Source organism: Neofelis nebulosa, chromosome 9 (genome assembly GCF_028018385.1).
Source record: "Neofelis nebulosa isolate mNeoNeb1 chromosome 9, mNeoNeb1.pri, whole genome shotgun sequence".
Lineage (NCBI taxonomy): Eukaryota > Metazoa > Chordata > Mammalia > Carnivora > Felidae > Neofelis > Neofelis nebulosa.
The window spans coordinates 77,902,428-77,915,286 of record NC_080790.1 but is presented as its reverse complement, the minus strand read 5'-3'; the positions used below and the strand labels follow the sequence as shown (position 1 = coordinate 77,915,286).

General features: G+C 51.9%; 1 long non-coding RNA gene across 2 annotated transcripts; it reads left to right on the top strand.

Moving 5' to 3' along the window:
• Window positions 1–8,779: 8,779 nt before the first annotated feature.
• On the top strand, window positions 8,780–12,094 carry LOC131486222 (uncharacterized). Of its 2 annotated transcripts, none has more exons than XR_009249247.1 (3): window positions 8,780–9,689; window positions 10,992–11,059; window positions 12,044–12,094. It is a non-coding gene; the product is annotated as an uncharacterized LOC131486222 (long non-coding RNA). The 2 variants fall into 2 exon arrangements; XR_009249246.1 differs by lacking the exon at window positions 8,780–9,689 and adding an exon at window positions 9,703–10,112.
• Window positions 12,095–12,859: the final 765 nt, after the last annotated feature.

Here is a 12,859-nt window from a genome sequence, read left to right as displayed (position 1 = left end):
TGTGGTACGTGCGTAAATGGGTATTTCAGGAAAGACAGTATCATGGCGTCTCAAAGGCAAGGAAACTAAGCATGGTTGCTGACCCTCACCCGGTGATTCCCACAGATGCATCACTAACAGGGGGCTGTGACAGAGATCCTGGGCTCGGGAAATGCCTGGGGAGGCTGAGAGATGTTCCACACATCCATCCACCCTGTCCTCCCCTCCTAGGCTTGGCGAGGGGCACTGGGCTGTCCCGGAATCTGAGAGGAGAAGCCGCTTCCTCTCCTCATCCTGGGGTGGGCCCGGGCCAGGGTCCTGGGGCCGAACCCCACAAGCTGCCGGACGATGGTAACGCAGGCCAGGCCACCACTTACACATCTGACATTTGTGTGCACGTGTATAAAAAGCGCCCTCGCCAGGAGAGACAAACCACTCAAAAGTACCCCTTCTAAAGGCAGTACATTTCAGGAACGGCCCCTTCTTCAGGGTGGGCCTGCCCGGCCCCCCACCCCTCACACCTTGGTTCTACAGGACTTCTCCCCCCCTCAACCGACCAGCACCAAGAGGCAAGCCCCCAGGGGACAAGCCCACCATCATCCCGGGCCCCTAGAAAAAGAGACTTGTTTCCAGGGTGAGAGAGAAAGCAGGAAAAGGCCAGAGCGTGTGCCTTAAGGCTCTGAAATCCTGAACTAGGGCAGAGCTGGGATGGCATCTCAATGAAGCCGCTGACAGATTCTGGGCCTCTGGCCAGCTTCACACCAGACCTGTGAGGGGGACCCGGGCTGTGCCAGGCTGGCAGGGCTGCAGGAGTCAGGGCTGGGGAGCACACAGCGGTTGCCTGGCCACCATGGCCATGGAGGTGCCCCGAAGGCAGCAGAGGCTGAGGGACACGAGGTCCTGGGACACAGAGGCCTGAGCCTCCATTCAATGCCGAGCCTTGCTGGGGAGCATTCTATCTTGCTACCAGCTAGGGTCAAGAACTACTGAGTTGATCCTTAGTTCCTCTCTCCAGAAAGGGCTCTGAGATCAATTGGGTGTGGGGAACATCTCCTATACTGGCTTCTCTGGGTGACTCACAGAACATATTAACATAGCAAAGAACTTTCCAAGCAAAAAAGCAAAACAAAACAAAACAACTTTGCTCCGGAAACTGATGGTGGTGATGGCGGTATGTGTATGCACCGGTGTGTGATATTGTCCCTGTTTTATAAATGGGACCCTGGGTGCACCTGGGTGTCTCAGTCGGTTAAGCAGCCGACTTCGGCTCAGGTCATGATCTCACAGCCCGTGAGTTCGAGCCCCGCGTCGGGCTCTGTGCTGACAGCTCAGAGCCTGGAGCCTGCTTTGGATCCTGTGTCTCCATCTCTCTCTGCCCCTCCCCTGCTCATGCTCTCTCTCTCTCTCTCAAAAATAAATAAAAACATTAAAAATTAAAAAAAAAATAAAAATAAATGGGACTCTGAGAGGCTAAAGAATGTGCCTGATGTCATCACCGTGGTCAGTGGCAGAGTGCCAACTCAGACTCAGGGCTCTCCCATACATACCCCTGACTCCACACACCCTGATCACCTCCAGAAATGGGACTCTTGGCAACTTCTCCTGGGGGGCAGGTAGCCCCAGGTAGGGCTCTGACAGGTGGCTTTACACAGCTACCTCTCCCAGTTGGGCTTTTTCTCTCCCTGCAGTCGGTCAGACCCTTCTCAAGGTCTGCTGGAGGCCCAGAGCCTTTGACTTCCTGTCTAGCCACTCACAGAGCCAAACTGGCAGAGCCCATCCTCCCTGCGGGGGTGCTCGGTGCCCCATCATGTGCCCAGATCCTCTCAATCTGGTGCAGGCTCTCAATCTTCCCTGCTCTCTGTCTCCCGCGAGGGCATGGAGGGAGGTTTGTGGCTTCCAAATTCTACTCCTGCAGGTTGACCCCATCAACATGACGCTCCCAGCATGAAGAAGTGGACCATTCTTCCAGGCACACTGGTGGGATTGAAGGCACTGGGGAAGCCTCCGTGGGGAGGTGCTGGAGGTTGCATGATCATCCTTAAGTGGGGCTTGAGGACCAGCAAACTCTAAAATTCAGGTTGCTGAATCCCTGCTCCCTGTACCCCAGGCAAACTTCAATCCTTCCCTCAGTGCCCACCTTGGTTTGAAAAGCTCTAATGAAGAGGCTACTGCATTCCTGTAGTAAAGGGGGCTCCAGGAGCTGGCGTAACGTGAGCCCGGGGAGGGGGGGCACCTGGGTGCGAAGCATTTCTGAGTTCTCAGAACCTGCACGAAGACTTATGTGGGAAAGTCTCTTAGAACACGCTCACGTCTCTCTGGCTAAATCTAATTAAGATGAAACCTTAGCTTCCCCTGGAGTCTGCTGCGTGCCATCAAGCAGTTCCTGAGAAAGACTTTGTGAAAACTGGCTTGGCCAAGGTAAGACTCATTCACACTGTGTCCCATTCTCTCTGGACTCTTGTTTCAGCACCAAATCAATGTCTTCCTATGAGATGCGTGGATGATAAGCTTCTGTTTCCCAGTGAAGTTTACGAGCTAAAGACTCTCCCCGTCAGTACACCACCTGCCATTGGCCAGGACCCTACAACCATCTGACAACTCTTTCTTATTCCCTAAACAACCCAGCCAAAAGGAAGTATCAGAAAGGTATAGGAAGAACCAGGGAACCAGGAGAGCCGTTAGAGTGAGCAAGGCACAGACAAAGCAATAATACAGCAATAATTCACAGTCCAGAGGGGCAGGCTGGTGGCACCTGGGAAGTCTGACTGCGGACCCAAGTGGCCAGACAAGAGTGACCTTAGACAACAGACCTCTAAAGTGGGAGGAAGTCTGGCACCTTGGGTTGGCAGAATTGTGCCAGGTGTTTCTCTTTGTGCTTTATGCTTATTTAATCTTTCTGACAACTACTGTTATTAGCCCCATTTTACAGATGAAATAACTGAGGCACAGAGAGTAGGTAATTTGCCTAGAGGCATACAATTGACACGCGGTAGTCAGGATTTGAACCCAGGCAGTTTGGTTCCAGAGTCCATGTACTAGATCACCACACCACAACTCACTCTCAGGGAGGAGGGTCCAGTTATTGGATGTTGAGGTTACTATGGCCGTGTAACGCCAAAACTTAGTGGCTTAAAACATCCCTAGTCATCTATTCAGCTCATGAATCTAGGGTCTGGGCAGGGCATGGTGGGAAAGGATTAGGTGCTGCTCTACAAGATGGACGTGGGGGAACCGCGTCTGAGGACAGAAGGATCCCCTGCCTGGCACAATGACTCACAGGGTTAACAAGCAAGAGCTGGCGGCTGGCTGGGAGCTCAGCCAGACTGAGAGTGGGGGGCTGTGTTCCTCTCCACATGGGCCCCTCCATGGCTGCTCAGGCTTCCTCACGGCATGGTGGCCGGATTCCAAGAGTGAGAGTCACAAGAGACCGGAAGTGGAAACTGACAGTTTCTTAAAGCCCAGGTCCAGAAACGGGCATGGCCTCGTTTTCACAATGGTCTATTGGCTGAAGCAGCCAAACATCCCAGGTTCAAGAGGGTGGGATATAAATCCCACCTCCAAGTGAAAAGAGTGTCAGAATTTGGGGATTATGCTTTAAAACTGCCACTTTGGACCTGGCATCCAGAGGAAGGACTGGATCCCAGGAATGAAAGAGAAGCTGTTGACTGTTAGCTCTTGCTCAGGGCAGATCAGAGGGAAGGCACATGGACTGTAGCACATGGACCAATAAAGTCTCCAGTATGTGCCAGGTCTTGGCCCTCCTGGGCATTATCTCAGTTTACCTTTACAACAACCCTTGAACATAAATTTTCTCACCAGTTATTATAGATGAGGACTCTCAAACGCAGAGAGGGTGTTAGCCTTATCCAAGGTCACACAGCTGCTAAGTGTCAGAGTTCCTCTGATTCCAAAGCTGAACTCTTAACTCCCACAATGAAGAGCAGGGCTGGCCTCAGAGGTATGACAAGGTCAGCTGGGAAGTGGTAGGAGGGCAAGGAGCCAGGCTATCACTCCTCACCCACTCACCTCCTCCAGAAGCCCTCCTGGGAAGCCTCCTGCCCTCTGGGCAGGGCTCCAAGACACCCCATCCCAAGGCATCCTTTCCTTCTCGTGCCTCCTCTCAGGCTGGGGCACGTATGGACCTTCCTTCTGGCCCTGCCTCCCAAGCTGTTTCTCAACCCTGACCGGTTCCCAAAGTCCTCTCTGTACTTCCTGGAAACCTTCCCAGAGGCACTCTCCCCGCTCCTCCCATCTCGGCTATAAGCACAAGGTCTTTAATTTTTAAAACAAAATTTTCATTTTAGAATGCAGGAACAGTGTGAAGATAGTACCAAGTTCCCATATTCTCCACACCCAAGTTCCCCTATTACTATCATCTTATGTCGGGATGGGACATTTGTCGCGATGAATAAACCAATATTGATACATTATTATTAATCAGCCTTACAATATTGCCGACATCATCATTAAAGTATAATCCATACTTTCTTCAGATTTCCTTAGGGTTTTTTTGTTGGTTGGTTGGTTGGTTGGTTTTACCTAATGTCCTTTTCCTTTTTCTTTTCCAGGACACCACATTACATTTGGTTGTTGTGTCTCCCTAGGCTCCTCCTGGCTGTGACGGTTTCTCAGACTTCCCTTGCTTTTGATCATCTTGACAGTTTTGAGGAGTACTTATCAGGTACTTTGTAGAATGCCCCTCAGCTGGGACTCCTCTGGTCCCAGGTGAGACTGGGGTTATGAGTTTGGGGGAGGACACCATTTTCTTTTTCTTTTTTTTTTTTTTTAATAAATTTTTTTTTTAACGTTTATTTATTTTGAGACAGAGAGAGACAGAGCATGAACGGGGGAGCGTCAGAGAGAGAGGGAGACACAGAATCTGAAACAGGCTCCAGGCTCTGAGCAGTCAGCACAGAGCCCGACGCGGGGCTCGAACTCACGGACCGCGAGATCGTGACCTGAGCCGAAGTCGGATGCTTAACCGACTGAGCCACCCAGGCGCCCCGAGGACACCATTTTCATCACATTGTATCCAGGGTATGTTCTATCAATATTACTTATCACCGTCCGTACTAATCTGGATCGCCTAACTGAGGGAGTGTTTCCAGACTGCACTGTTTGGAAGGAAGTCACTCTGCCCAGCCCATGTTTAAGGAGTGGGCAGCTACGTTCTTCCTTGAAGACAAAGTGTCCACATATATCACTTGGAATGCCTCTGCACCAGAGTTTTGTCTCGTCTCCCCCATTTATTTATTCAGTTCATCATTTGCTCATGAATACTTACTTTATACTTTGGGTAATAATCAAACACTACTGTATTTCATTGTTCAAAATTGTTCCAGCTATGGCCACTGGAGCTCTTACAGTTGGCCCCTGCACCCCTTTGAACTTAATCCCATCTCTCTCTCTCTCTCTCTCTCTTTCTAGCACTTCATTACTTTCTGGCACTACAAGATGCTTCAGGTTCATCTTGCGTATGTCCTGCCCCCAACCTAGAATCAGCCATTTCTCCAAGGAGCTCTGGTTCCTTTTATTGGAGAATGGTATTAGAAACCAAGATCTGAGCACTAAGTGTGCCCATGGCTACCGGGGTATCATTGCTTCCAGGCCCTCTCCGCTGATAGAACAAGGAAATATATGTGTGTTCACTAACCTGTGTGTCTATACACACATCTATAAATATTTCTATATGTAACCATCTGTGTCTCTATTAAGGTAAACCTGAGTTCATACTAATGTCTATAACTCCAACCCATGATCATGAGCATCACTGTAGCCCTCTCTCTCTGCTTGCCTGTCATTTCTCGCTTCCCACTCCTTCAGTGAGAGACGTGGCTCCTGTCACCCACCATCCATTTACTGCTTGTCCTGTTCCAATATACGTGCATGGTGGTTTCAGAATTGTTAGCCCACACTGCATGGGAAATGACTTTATCAACTAGAGTGCAGTGCTTAGAGGTTCTTCTGCTTTTAGTCTCACAGACTTTACTCATTTCCAGAGTTACTTAAATCAGAACCTTCTCCCCCCACCCACTTCAGTGAGGCTGTTTCATATATTTACAATACAGATGGGTTTGTCATAGTCTGCATTCCATCCTGGGATCTCCCATCCTCTTAAATGCTTTTTTATACTTGCACACATTAAGATGGACTCTGCTGTGAAGTTCTATGAGTTTGACAAACTCAGGGTCAAGTATCTAACATTGAAATATCATAAAGAATAATTTTGCCCTCCAAAAAACCAAACAAACAAGTGCCCCACCTATTCAGTCATTCCTTTACCCTCAAGAAGATTTCACTTTTAAAGTCTATTTAGATGTTTTTCCAAGCTTCCTCATACACATATCTCATTTAATCTGCAAAGCAAACCTGGGGATTGGGAAGAGTAAAAGCCTCATTCCCACTTCCCGGAGAAGACTGAGGCTCAGAAGCATTAAAGCCCTTGGCCACATGGCTAACGTGTATAGATTCAAGACTGATCCTCCTGCTTTATTCCTACTCTCCTCAGGCAGGGGCCATTCCCAAACCGCAGAGGTGGAGACAGGTGGCTGGGTTTCAGTCAGGCAGAAGACTGGGTCATGAGGGAAAACAAACCACGGGCCGACAGCAGGACACCTGAGATCTGCTGATTCTGCCACGTACTCACTGGGTGGCTTTGACAAAATTGCTTTCCTTGTCTGGGCCTCAGTTTCCTCTTCTGTAAGGTAGTGAATGGGACCCCAGGTCCCATTCAAAGTCTAAGCAGACTGTGTCTGGCCCGTGGCATAAGGCTGACTGCAGCTGGCAGGGAGATTTTGGGGGTGCTCAGAGGATGTGGCTGAAGAGTAAAACTCAAGTCATCTACAGAGAAGCAGTGGTGTGCCGCCCTGGGATCAGGGTGGGTGACAGATCCCAAGGCCACTCTGCTCTCCCCACTGCCAGCTCTCCAGGTGCTGAAACCACCAATGCTTTGGTATCCCGTTTCATGGTTTATGGCAGTGTTTTTCAAACTGTAGTTTGAGACCCAATGAGTCATGATTTCCAACCTTTTAAAAACTTCCAACCTCTTGATCTGCATAGAATAGATCAATGCATTCAACATAATAAGGGAAGTATAAACATTTGTTTCAATTAGATGTGTGGGGGGCGCCTGGGTGGCTCAGTCGGTTAAGCGTCTGACTTCGGCTCAGGTCATGATCTCATGGTCCGTGGGTTCGAGCCCCGGGTCGGGCTCTGTGCTGACTGCTCAGAGCCTGGAACCTGCTTCAGAATCTGTGTCTCCCTTTCTCTCTGACCCTCCCCCGTTCATGCTCTGTCTCTCTCTGTCTCAAAAATAAATAAACATTAAAAAAAAAATTAAAAAAAACCCAATTAGATGTGTGGGTAATGGGTCAAAATGGAAAATATATTGGTCCCAAAAGACCGGAAGTCACTAGCTGACACAGCACATTTACATCCTTACCTCATTTTATCTTTACTGTAACCCTACAAGGAGGGGTTATTATTACTATCCCTACTTTCCAAGGGAAGAAACTGAGGCCCAGAGAGGTCCAATGGTGCACTCACAGTCTCCCAGTTAGTGAGGGGCAGGTTACCCTCCTAGACTCAGCTGGGGTTTCCCGCAGTTGATCCTAAACGGGATTATGGACACTCGTTTCCTTCACAAAGCCCAGAGCGACACGGCCCACGGGAAGGAGATTCAGGGTGGACGGTGTCTGTGCCCCTAAACCTGGCCAGCCCCACTTCAGCTTGGCAGAATGAGGGGCTGTTCACCATCTACCCACCATGGCTCCCCACCCCCAGAAACCGACTCGGTGGGAGTTCAGCCAGGCCCAGGCCCTGTCAGGGTGGGCAGTGTGGGTGGGAGAGTAAGCAGGTGGGAGAGGCTGAGAAAGGTCCCCCGGGCCTCCTCCCTCCAGGCAGACACCACACTCACCACACTTTGCAAACACACTAACAAAAGCACGCTCTAGCTAGGGCCCCAGACTCCCCCGGGGCCCTAATTCTCAGCTGTGAGCAACTGCGGGCCCTACAGTGTATCCGTCGGTCCTGTCTCTATTCCCCAGGTTTTCCTGCTTTGGCTGAGGCCAATATGAGCCCACGGAGGGTACTTTCCCACCTTTTCTTTCTTGGGTCATCTTGTGATTTATGAGCTCACTAAACTCGCTAATCCTTTCTCCTCAGTTACCTAGATGTAAAGAAGGCCTCGGTCACTTTGCAGACGGGAGGACCCTAATTTTCCCTTGAACACAGACCACCAGGCCCTGACCAGGATCCTTCCCACAGGGCTGTAGGGTTTATTTGTGATCTGTTCATTCAAAGGTTACCATTGTCAGGAAATCCCTAACAGTAGTGAGGAAAAGGCAAGAAAAATGAAGGGCAGTAATAATTTTTCTGTAGCATATATCTTCCAGGCAGCCTCTTCCTGGCCCCTGCCCCTTAATGAGACGATGTGGGTCTCAGTGTCTCCCAGTGATGGGGGCCTGAAGGTACCAGGGAGAGTCCCCTGGCATCTGTGGTAGGAACTTAACAGTAGGCCCAGTCACGCCCCTGGAGTGGAGGCACTTTGACCTCGCTTCAAGTCTCTGTTCCAGTGTTACCAACTCAGGGAGACATCCTCTGATCCCTTCCTCACCTAGCTCCCAACACACCTTCCTGGTTTAGCATTTTTCCATAGCCCTTCCTACCATCTGACAGCTGTTTTCCTTATTTATTTACCCAGATTTCCTCCCCGCCCTCCCACCCCCCCTAGAATGTAGAACAAGATCTTTATTTTACTCATTGGTTTCTCCCCTGTGGCCTAGAATGATTTCTGGCGCATAGTAACCACTGGATACTTGTTGAATGAATAAATGAGTGAATGAATGAATTCCTTAGGCCTTAAAGTGGCCAAAAAGACTCATTTGGTAGCCTGCCCAGAACCTTTTGGGCATGTACTCCCGATAAATTCTAGAAGAGCAGTTGTCCAGACTGACTGGCCTAGGCCCATGCCCACGACAACCTAGACCCTCTCCTTGGCCAACCCCTTTGGGGTTGGTGGCTGCCCCCAAGGCTGGGACTGCTTCAGAGTTTGCTCCTCTTTGTAGCCTGTGGCCACAGGACACCATGAGCTGAGCATCCTGGGTCCACCCGCAGCTCCCTCCTCATACACTGCTGTGGGAGCCCCACCATACCTTCCCTGGCCCAGCACTGGACATCTCGCATGCTTCTCACTGTCTTGGAGCTGCCTCCCACCAGAAAGAGCCCGGAACATCCTCCCAAACCATGCGAAAGTCATGGCATGGGCCCAGCACATCCTTGGTCTCCTCACACTTAAAAGGGGTAGGACCCTGGGGTCCCCAGAAAGGAGAGAAGGGAGGGCCTGAGGCACACTGCGACCCCAGATGGACCCAAGGTGAGCAGGCACGTTGAACCGTGGCCTGGGGGAGAGATCCAGGGAGCGGAGAGACAGACGGAAGGCCTCAGAGGGGACAGGCAGAGAAGGGCAGAAGGAGAGAGACAGAGAGAAGACGGAGGAGGACAGAAAGGATCAGAGGGACACAGTGCGGGGACAGCCCAGAGCGACAGGCGGAGAGAGCCAGAGGACAAGAGCGAAGACGACGCAGCGAGGGGGCGGCGGAGGGGCGCGGGGCCGGCGGCTGAATCGCTCTCTGTTCTGGCGCCGCACTGAGGGGCTTTCTTCGCGGCCGTGGGAAAGCGGTGGGCGAGCGCGCGCCGCCGCCATGTGGACGGTAATTAGCCGGATTAGGGCGGGAGCCGCGCGGCCCGGGCAGGCGGCCCCGGAACAAAAGGCCCCTCTTTGCCCGCGCGAACGGCGGGGTCGCCGGGTCAGCGGGCAGGGTGCCCCCGAGGGGCGAGGGGCGAGGGGCGAGGGGCCGCGCGCGCGTCCGGAGAATGGGGCCTCTGTGCACCTGGCGGGCCGGCTTTGGGGTCCAGACTCGGGTGCGGGAGGAGAGCGGGGAGGCCAGAGGCGGCAAGACGCCACAGAGGTCAGAGCTGAGCAGCCTTAGTGGTCGTAGTACTGGGGACACGGATACCTTTTATTGAGCGCCTACTGCGTACAGCTCCATGCCGAGACAGCATCGTGTCATTTGATCTTCCTAAGAACCCTCAGAGGCGGATGCTACGATGCCCTGATTTTACAGATGAGAGAGGTGGGTGCAGAGATTGTGACTTGCCCAAGGTCACTCAAGAGGAAGTGGTGCCTCTGGCATTTGCTGGTTCTGAGTAGGCGCTCTACAAGTATGAACTGAATGAATGAGCGAATGAATGAATGAATGAATGGCAAAGAGGGGCCCTGACCTCACCGCTGTGGTCACCCCCCAACTGAGAGGTTTGGGAAGTGGGGACTCCCAGCCTGACACGGAGGCCCACTCCCTTCAGGGAAGCTGTTCTGGGGGATCCATGCAGGGCTGTGTCAGCACTGACACTCCCACCTACCTACCCCAGACAGTGTAGGAGACTGGTCACTAGAGTCAGGAATCCAAATAATGGATAATGTGACCATTTGGTTTCTTTTCCAGTAGCCCCAGCAGAACTGTATTCCCTCGGGGATCTATGCCTACAGCCCCCAGGCCCCTTCAATGCACAGGGCAGCATGTGGGGCCGATGGTGACCCACGGAGGCAGGAAGAGGAGGACCTGGAACCTTCCACCCCGCTTGGCTTCCCTGACCTTCCCTGCCACCTGACTCTCACTAGCCACTCCAGAGCATCAGAAATGTTCCAGTTTTAAATTTTTTTTTTCAATGTTTTTTAATTTATTTTTGGGACAGAGAGAGACAGAGCATGAACGGGGGAGGGGCAGAGAGAGAGGGAGACACAGAATCGGAAACAGGCTCCAGGCTCCGAGCCATCAGCCCAGAGCCTGACGCGGGGCTCGAACTCACGGACCGCGAGATCGTGACCTGGCTGAAGTCGGACACTTAACCGACTGCGCCACCCAGGCGCCCCAGAAATGTTCCAGTTTTAAATGAAGAGCATGTTCTGGGCTACGGGTGTCATGCTCCAGCTGACCAAACATCTCTCCTCACAGGAGATGCAGAGAACACCCTCTCCTGCCCACAGTTGCTGACAGCTGTTGGGAATGGAAGAACCGGCCAGGTGGGCCCGGGGTGGGGGGAGGGGGGAGGCATTAGGGAGTGGTGGGGACTGTGGCAAAGTCTGCTGTGAACATAGCAGTGACTGCTTACTCTGGCCCATTAGTGTCTTATGGGCCAAACTGGTCAGGCCTAAGCTCTAAATAAATGAGAAATAAATTCAGCTTTTTAGGTGGGTTTTCCAAGTTTTAAAGTATGCTGTGGGCCACACTAACATAGGTAGGGTCCAGATTCAGCTCACAGCTTGTCAGTTCACAACCTCATTCCTAGGTATAGCACTGGAAATGCTTCTGGTACTCTGAGCCTCAGGAAGAAGGAATACCCCATCCCTTCCTCTAAGCCCCCTCTCCCTCCAGCTTCTCCAGACTCAGTGACTGAGGAAGGGGTATTGGGACGGAGGAAGGGATGGGTATTGGGGGATGCCCAACCCTTCCCAGATCCCTGTGCCCTGCATCAGACCGTCCCCATCATGGAGAGGACTTAAGCAGGAAGTCTCCAGGCCATTGACAACTGGGTGACCAGGCACATGGCCAGGAGACAGAGATTGTCACACCCAGCTCAGCTGGGGGAAGCCCAGTGAACCATTAAATGAGAGTTTTCTCCTGGGACAGCAGCACTTAGAGCCCTGAAAGCGGCCGGGACAGAGGAGGAAATGCCTGCTTCTGTCCAGCCTTTCCTCACACCCCACCTCCATTTACTGTCACAGACTCCTTGTTAAGTGTAGGAGTACTGTTATCCCACTACTCAGATGAAGAAACTGAGGTACAGAGGGCTTGACTATTTGAAAGCAGTAAAGAGTGAGCCTCTGGGGACCATAGCTTGAAAGGGCTCCAAGTTTGAGATTTGTTTGAAATGTTGTATTTTCTTAAAAATTGGTGTGAATGATGCTTCCAATTTCATAACGTATACATGGCTGTTTCCGTATAAGAATGATGATAGGGGGCGCTTGGGTGGCTCAGTTGGTTTAGCATCTGACTCTTGATTTCAGCCCAGGTCAAGATCTCATGGATCGTGGGTTCGATCCCTGTGTTGGGCTCTGAGCCTGCTTGGGATTCTCTCTCCCTCTCTCTCTTCCCATCCCCCGCTCGCACACTCTGTCTCTCTCTTGAAGTAAATAAACTTAAAAAATTTTTTTCTTTAACTGATGATAGTTTTTCCTCCCATAATCTGGCAAACCTGACCTTGGGAGGATGAACCCCATTTATGCTGTGGCATCTCAGACCCCTGGCACTTCACCGTGAAGTCACAGCAGCCCACATCCACAAGGTAGAGAAGCCCCCAAAGACAGCTTATGACAAAGTAGACCTGAACCCAGGGCCCTGACTTTCCCGGGGAGCATGCTAGGCATAAAGGAGGTTTGGTTGCTGTTCATGTCTGTCCTCAGTTCCCCATTTCTACCTCGTGGAAAACTGAGGTGAGAGGCCTCTCCCACCTCCTTGGGGCAGGCACAGCTGTGGCTCAGAGCTGAGTCCCTGAGGGCCACTTGCTTGTGCGGCTACAGATCCTGACCCCCGAAAATCCAGGATGCAGTCTCCTCTTTTCCCCGCCCTCATACCTCCATGTTCTCTCCTTTTTACACACCAAACCTTCTGCCACAGCTGCTGCTGCCTTTAGCTCCTGTCGGGCAGGCCCGGGTGGCGAAGTGCTCCCGACCACTGGGCACCAGCTGAGGCGTGGGGAGGGCCAGTGCCCCCCAGTAATGGCTGAGAGGTGGCCACTCTCACTCCTGTCCCTGAAAGACCTTGAGTCAGGGAGCCAGAGGCCACAGGGGTGGCAGGCAGAGAAAGAGGGGTTAGTTCCAGAA